A 7,925-nucleotide genomic window follows, 5' to 3' on the forward strand; every position below is an offset into this window, starting at 1 on the left:
AAATAAAGATGAATTCTAAGAAAGTTGACCTGTGTGAGGGGAGCAGAAAAAACTCTCGAATACTGAACTTTGAAATCGAAACTGGTCAGTGACTGTGGAGGCACACTTCACATGCTGAGATATTTCAGAGTTGTAATGTAGGAAATAGGTCAGCAATCAGCCAGTTTCACAAACAGCAGTGTGATAATGACCAGATCATTTGTTTAATTATGTTTATTGCAGTATAAATATTGTCCCAGGATACCAAAGGGATCTCAGAAATATACAAAATAGGAGCCAGAGGAGACCCTTTTGACCCTGCTCCGCCTTTCATTATGATAATGGATGATCATCCAACTTATAAGAACATAAGAAATAGGAGCAGGAGTAGGCCATCTAGCCCTTCGAGCCTGCCCCGCCATTCAATAAGATCATGGCTGATCTGTCACTGCTCAGTTCCACTTTCCCGCCCTCTCCCCATAACCCTTAATCCCCTCTCTTATCAAAAACCCATCAACCCGCGTCTTAAAAATATTTAGCGAGGCAGCCTCCACCACTTCAACGGGCAGAGAATTCCAGAGATTCACCACCCTTTGAGTGAAGAAGTTCCTCCTCAACTCCGTTCTAAACTGCCCCCCTTTTATCTTGAGGCTGTGCCCCCTAGTCCTACTGTCTTTTTTGAGCGGGAAGAGTCTTTCCACCTCTATCCTATCCATCCCATTCATCATCTTATATGTCTCAATGAGATCTCCCCTCATTCTTCTAAACTCCAACGAGTACAAGCCCAGTTTATTCAGCCTCTCCTCATAGCTCAACCCCCTCAACCCCGGCATCAGCCTAGTAAACCTCCTCTGCACTCCCTCCAAGGCCAAAATATCTTTGCGCAGGTGCGGCGCCCAAAACTGCACACACTACTCCAGCTGCGGCCTCACCAATGCCCTATACAGCTGCAGCAAGACCTCCCTACTTTTATATTCAAACTTAATAGCTGGGTCCTGCTTTCTCACATATCATTTGATCCCTTTCACCCCAAGTGTTGTATCTAAGGGTAGTAAGGGTGTGGAATGCCCTGCGTGCAGCAGTTGTGGACTCGCCAACTTTAAGGGCGTTCAAGTGGTCAGTGGATAGGCATATGGATAACATTGGAATAGTTTAGGTTAGAGGGTCATTAGATTGGTTCCACTGGTCAGAGCAACATTGAGGGCCAAAGGGCCTGTACTGTGCTGGAATGTTCTATGTTCTAACTCTTGAAAACATACAATGTTTTGGTCTCAACTACTTTCTGTGGTAGAAAACTCCATAGGCTTACCACTCTGGGTGAAGATATTTCTCCTCTTCGCTGTCCTAAAAGATTTAACCTTAACCTTGGGCTCTGACCTGTAGTTCTGGACAACACTAACATCGGGAGCATCCTTCCTAGAGTCTGAGATTTACAACATGGAGACAGGCCCTTCAGCCCAATTTGTCTATGTCGCCCAGGTAGTGCGGATTACCATGTTTGGCCCATACTTCTCTACATCCATCTTATCCATATAACTGTCTAAACACTCTTAAAAAGACAAAATTATACCTGCCTCTACTATTAACTCTGGCAACTTGTTCCAGACACTCACCACCCTCTGTGAAAAAATTGCCCCTCTGGATACTTCTGTGTATCTCACCTTTAACCTATGCCCTCTGGTTTTAGAATCCCCTACCTTCGGGAAAAGATATTGACTATCTACCTTGTCACTGTCCCTCTTGTAGACCTCTGTAAGATCACCCGTAAGCCGCCTACTCTCCACGGAAAGAAAGGTCTCAGTCTATCTAACCTCCTTGTAACTCAAATCATCAAGTCCCAGTAGCACCCTAGTAAATCTTTTCTGCACTCTTTCTAGTTTAATAATAGTCTTTCTATAATAGGACGACCAGAACTGTACACAGTATTCCAAGTGTGTCTTTACCAATGTCTTGTACAACTTCAACAAGACGTCCAAACTCCTGTATTCAATGTTCTGACCAATGAAACCAAGCATGCTGAATGCCTTCTTCACCATCCTGTCCACCTGTGACTCCACTTTCAAGGAGCTATGAACCTTAATCTCTTTGTTCTATTACTGTCCCCAATTTCTCACCATTAACTGAGTAAGTTTTGCCCTGATTCGATCTACCAACATGCATCGCCCCACATTTATCTAAACTCCATCTGCCATTCGTCAGCCCATTGGCCCAATTGCAATCCTAGATAACGTTCTTTACTGTCCACTATGCCACCAATCTTGGTTAGATGATACCATGCCTCCTAAATTCTCATCCAAATCATTAAGATAAATGACAAATAACAGTGGACCCAGCATCAATCCCTGAGGCACACCATTGGTCTCATGCCTCCTGTTTGAAAAACAATCCTCTACAACCACTTCTGTCATCAAGCTAATTTTGTATCCAATTGGTTAACTCACCCTGGATCCTGAGAGATTTCTTGCATCCACCCTTCTAATCGTGTGTAATTATAAGTTTCTATGAGATTTCCCCCCTCATTCTTATGAATTCCAGCAAATACAACCCCTAACCAACTCCATCTCTCCTCATATGTCATTCCTGCCATCCCAGGAATCAGTCTGGTAAATTTCTGCATTCCCCCTAGAGCAAGAACATCCTTCCTCAGGTAAGATAGGCCAAAACTGCACACAGTATTCCAGGTGTGGTCTCACCAAGGCCCTGTACACCTGCAGCAAGACATCCCTGCTCCTGTACTCAAACACTCTCACTATGAAGGCCTGCGTTCCAATTTATCTGCTCCTTTTTCAAAATAGTGCTGTGAGACTTTTTACATCCACCAGGGGGTCAATGGGGCCTTGGTTTAATATTGCAACATGGCAATTCTGACAGTGTAGCACTCCATCGGTAGTGTATTTTGGACTGTCAGACTGGATTATGGGCTCAGATCTCTGGAGTGGGACTTGAAACCATAATCTATTTATTCGTTCCTGGGATGAGAGCTTTGTTCTAACTATTTGGTAGTTGAGTAAATCAGTGTGCAAGTCCATTAGGGAACCAGTTAGCGCTTACCAATGGGTGCAGGCTGCACTAAGGTATCTGAATCTTTGAGCCAACTATAGCAACAAATAGAGAGTCACTTTTGGCCCCCACTTAGTCATTTGCAGAACATCTGAAATGATCAAGCTTTATCCACAGGTCAGCGAGTTATACAGTGCAGAAAAGGCTCTTCAGCCCATTGAATCTGCAGATGGTACAGAAGATCCAAACAAGGGGTTAACTGTTATAAGTAAGCTCTAACTATGCTGGAAACCTTTTCTTGCAATCTAATATTTCATCTGAGGATGATGTCTGAGTTTCCACATCGGTATTAGCCATGAGACAGCATCTCCACCAGAGAGTGATCATTGTATGGTGGAGTTTCTGTGCAGATGGAGGAGGAGAAAGTGGGTTTCCGGACACGCGTCCTTTGTTTGAACAGAGGGGAGTACGGTAGGATGAGAGAAGAATTGGCGAATGTGGACTGGGGGAGCGCGTTGGAGGGAGGGTCTGCTGAGGAGCAGTGGAGGATCTTTAAGGAGATCTTTCTTGGTGCTCAGCGGAAATTTATTCCGATGGTCAAAAAGGACAGTAGGAGGAGAGGTAATAAGCCGTGGATAACGAAGGAGGTGAAGGAAAGTGTTAAATTAAAAGCGGAGGCGTTTAGAGTGGCTAAGAGTAGTGGGCGAGAAGAGGATTGGGAGAGGTTTAAATGTCAACAAAGATTGACAAGTTGATAAAGAAGGGTAGGAGAAACTATGAAGCTGGGCTAGCGCTTAATATATAAAAGGATAGCAAGAGTTTTTATAAATATATAAAAAGGAAGAGGCTGGCTAGGGTGAACGTTGGTCCCTTAGAGGATGAGAAAGGGGACCTAGTGGTAGGGGATGGGGAAATGGCTGAGGTCCTGAATAACTTTTTTGTTTCGGTCTTCACGGAGGAGGACGTGAATAATTTGCTGGGTGTTAGAGATGGAAAGGTGGTAGGACTGGAGGGTCTTAATGACATTACTGTTACTAGAGAGGAGGTGCTCGACAGACTGGAGGGGCTGATTGTGGACAAGTCCCCAGGACCGGATGGAATGCATCCGAGGGTTCTGAAAGAAATGGCGGAGGTGATAGTGGATGCCTTGGTGGTTATTTTCCAGATGTCGCTGGATTCCGGGGAAGTGCCGGAAGATTGGAAAGCGGCTAATGTTACGCCGTTGTTTAAGAAGGGTGCCAGGCAAAAGGCGGGGAATTATAGGCCGGTTAGTTTAACGTCTGTTGTAGGTAAAATGTTAGAATCCGTCATCAAGGAGGAAATAGCGAGGCATCTTGAGAGGAATTGCTTGATAGAGCAGACGCAGCACGGTTTCGTTAAAGGGAAGTCGTGTCTGACAAATTTACTGGAGTTCTATGAGGATGTGTCTAGGGCGGTGGATAGAGGAGAGCCGGTGGATGTGGTCTTTCTTGATTTTCAGAAGGCGTTTGACAAGGTACCTCACAGGAGGTTATTGCAGAAGGTCAGGGGGCATGGAGTTGGGGGTAGGGTGTTAGCGTGGATAGAGGACTGGTTGTCAAATAGGAGGCAGAGATTGGGGGTCAATGGGTGCTATTCGGATTGGCGGTTGGTGACTAGTGGAGTGCCCCAGGGGTCGGTCCTGGGGCCTCAGCTTTTTACTATTTATATAGATGATCTGGAGGAGGGAACCGAGTGTAGGGTGTCGAAATTTGCTGATGACACCAAGATTGGTGGAACGGCAAATTGTGCGGAGGGTGGGGAGAGTCTGCAGAAGGATCTAGATAGGCTGGGCGAAGTGTAAAGGAGAACAAGCCCCTGTCTACATCAATGAGGACAAAATAGAAAGGGTCGAGAATTTCAAGTTTTTAGTACCCCCATGCCGACACTATAGTTAACAGAGCCTACCAACACCTTGACTTTCTTAGAAGACTAAGGAAATTTGGTATGTCAGCTACGATTCTCACCAGCTTTTATAGATGCACCATAGAAAGCATTCTTTCTGGATGTATCACAGCTTGATATGGCTCATAGAATCCTATACTGCACAGGAGGCCATTCAGCCCATCGAGTCTGCACTGACCACAGCTCCTGCTCTGCCCAAGACTGTAGGAAACTACAAAAGGTTGTGAACGTAGCCCAATCCATCACACGAACCACCCTCCTCCCATTCCTGGACACTGTCTACACTTTCCGCTGTTTTGGAAAAGCACCCAGTATAATTAAAGACCCCACGCACCCCAGACATTCTCTCTGCCATCTTCTTCCGTTGGGAAAAAGATACAAAAGTCTGAGGAGACGTACCAATTGACTCGAGAACAGCTTCTTCCCTGTTGCCAACAGACTTTTGAATGGACCTACCTTGCATTAAGTTGATCTTTCTCTACACCCTTGCTATGACTGTAACACTACATTCTGCACTCTATCCTTTCCTTCTCTATGAACGGTATGCTTTGTCTGTATAGCACACAAGAAACAAAACTTTCCACTGTATACTAATACGTGACAATAAATCAAATCAAATATAGAGTGTTGTTCTTGGCTAGGCTGAACAAGCTCTCCACATCTATTTTTGACCTTGTTCTGTTTAGGACTGATTTCCTCTGCTTTTATCTTCCACTGTGTCAGTTATGATGGTTTGTCTCCTCCATGCTGGAGATCTGTTTTAAGCTAGAGATAGGGCCAGAATTTTCCAATCAACTCTGAACAAGACTGAAGATGATTCAAAAGGATGACACTTGGGATAAAAGAACTGAGTCAAACCCAGAGCGGGGAGGAAGGGGGAAGGGGAATATTAATAAAAAATACTTGTGTGTCACATTGTACTGCTGGCAGCAGCTCACAGTTCCAAGCCCTGCATATCTTCAGGAAATCTCAAAGTGCTTTGTTGTGAAATGTCATGTAGGGGCCTCAGAGAGGGCAGAGTTAAGCTGCAGGCTGATATGCTCCCCAGTTGAAACCTGGTCACAATTCACTGCCTCCCACAGCTGGAGAATGGTCACCTTGTTGTGGAAGAGGGTCTTGGCTACTTTTCAACATTGGAAAGGAGGGTCTACAGCAATGGGGAAGATAGTTTCGGGAAGGGGAAAGGCAATTAAGAAATACCTTTTTCAATGAGATTGTGGGGTAAAATGCAAGAGGATGTGGGTTCACCCTCAGAGACAGTAAACATGAGAAGCTCTGCATTACACACAGAGAGATTGATATGAGTCATGGATGTGGAGGCAAACTACAGGATTGATGAATCTTTCTCTTTATAGGGATACTGTGCCATATAGAGTGAGCAGCAAACTCATTATCCCACTGGGCTGGGATGTTCCCTATTCTCATCCCAGTGATTCCCATAACCCTAGGGTTTTCCACTCTTATCTCAGGGATTCCTATTTATTATCTCTGCGATTGGGAATCACTGGGATAACAATTTAATCCCAGGGATTAGTGTGGGAATTCTTAGGATAGTGAGGGTGAATTCCTGGGATAATGGGTGGATCTCTGGGATAATGGGGGGCTCTACAAAGATACAAAGAACAACACAGCACGGGAAACAGGCCCTTCGGCCCAACGAGCCCGCGCCGCCGTCCCACTGTCTCAGTGACCTATTCATGATTTTAGTCTACGCCTAATGTACGAGGATCAGGGAGGTCCAATTTAGGGACAATTTGTTACCCAATCAATCAGCCTAAAAGCACATCTTTGGGGATGTGGGAGGAAACCGGAGCACCCAGAGGAAACCCACGCAACCACGGGGAGAACGTGCAAACTCCCACAGACACAGGCCCAAATCCATGTGTCCGCACAGCAACAGAGATAGTCTCTAAGCTGTCTCTGGGATAATGGGGGATCCCTGGGATAATGAATGGATCTCTGGGATAATGGGGGGATCTCTGGGATAATGAATGGATCACTGGGATAATGGGGGGATCTCTGGGATAAGGGGGGATCTCTGGGATAATGGGAGATCTCTGGGATAATGGGGGATCTCTGGGATAAGGGGGGGGATCTCTGGGATAATGGATGGATCTCTGGGATAATGGATGGATCTCTGGGATAAGGGGGGGATCTCTGGGATAAGGGGGATCTCTGGGATAATGGGGGGATCTCTGGGATAAGGGGGATCTCTGGGATAAGGGGGGGATCTCTGGGATAATGGGGGGATCTCTGGGATAAGGGGGATCTCTGGGATAATGGGGGGATCTCTGGGATAAGGGGGATCTCTGGGATAATGGGGGGATCTCTGGGATAAGGGGGATCTCTGGGATAATGAATGGATCTCTGGGATAAGGGGGATCTCTGGGATAATGGGGGGATCTCTGGGATAAGGGGGGGATCTCTGGGATAATGGGGGGATCTCTGGGATAAGGGGGATCTCTGGGATAATGAATGGATCTCTGGGATAATGGGGGGATCTCTGGGATAAGGGGGGGATCTCTGGGATAATGGGGGGATCTCTGGGATAAGGGGGATCTCTGGGATAATGAATGGATCTCTGGGATAAGGGGGGGATCTCTGGGATAATGAATGGATCTCTGGGATAAGGGGGGGATCTCTGGGATAAGGGGGATCTCTGGGATAATGAATGGATCTCTGGGATAAGGGGGATCTCTGGGATAATGGATGGATCTCTGGGATAAGGGGGGGATCTCTGGGATAATGGGGGGGATCTCTGGGATAATGGGGGGTATCTCTGGGATAATGGGGGGGATCTCTGGGATAATGGGGGGGATCTCTGGGATAAGGGGGATCTCTGGGATAATGAATGGATCTCTGGGATAAGGGGGGGATCTCTGGGATAAGGGGGATCTCTGGGATAATGAATGGATCTCTGGGATAAGGGGGGGATCTCTGGGATAAGGGGGATCTCTGGGATAATGAATGGATCTCTGGGATAAGGGGGGGATCTCTGGGATAAGGGGGATCTCTGGGATAAT

The sequence above is a fragment of the Carcharhinus amblyrhynchos genome, chromosome 14 (genome assembly GCF_965287045.1).
Source record: "Carcharhinus amblyrhynchos chromosome 14, sCarAmb.v2.hapA, whole genome shotgun sequence".
Classification (NCBI taxonomy): Eukaryota; Metazoa; Chordata; class Chondrichthyes; order Carcharhiniformes; family Carcharhinidae; genus Carcharhinus; species Carcharhinus amblyrhynchos.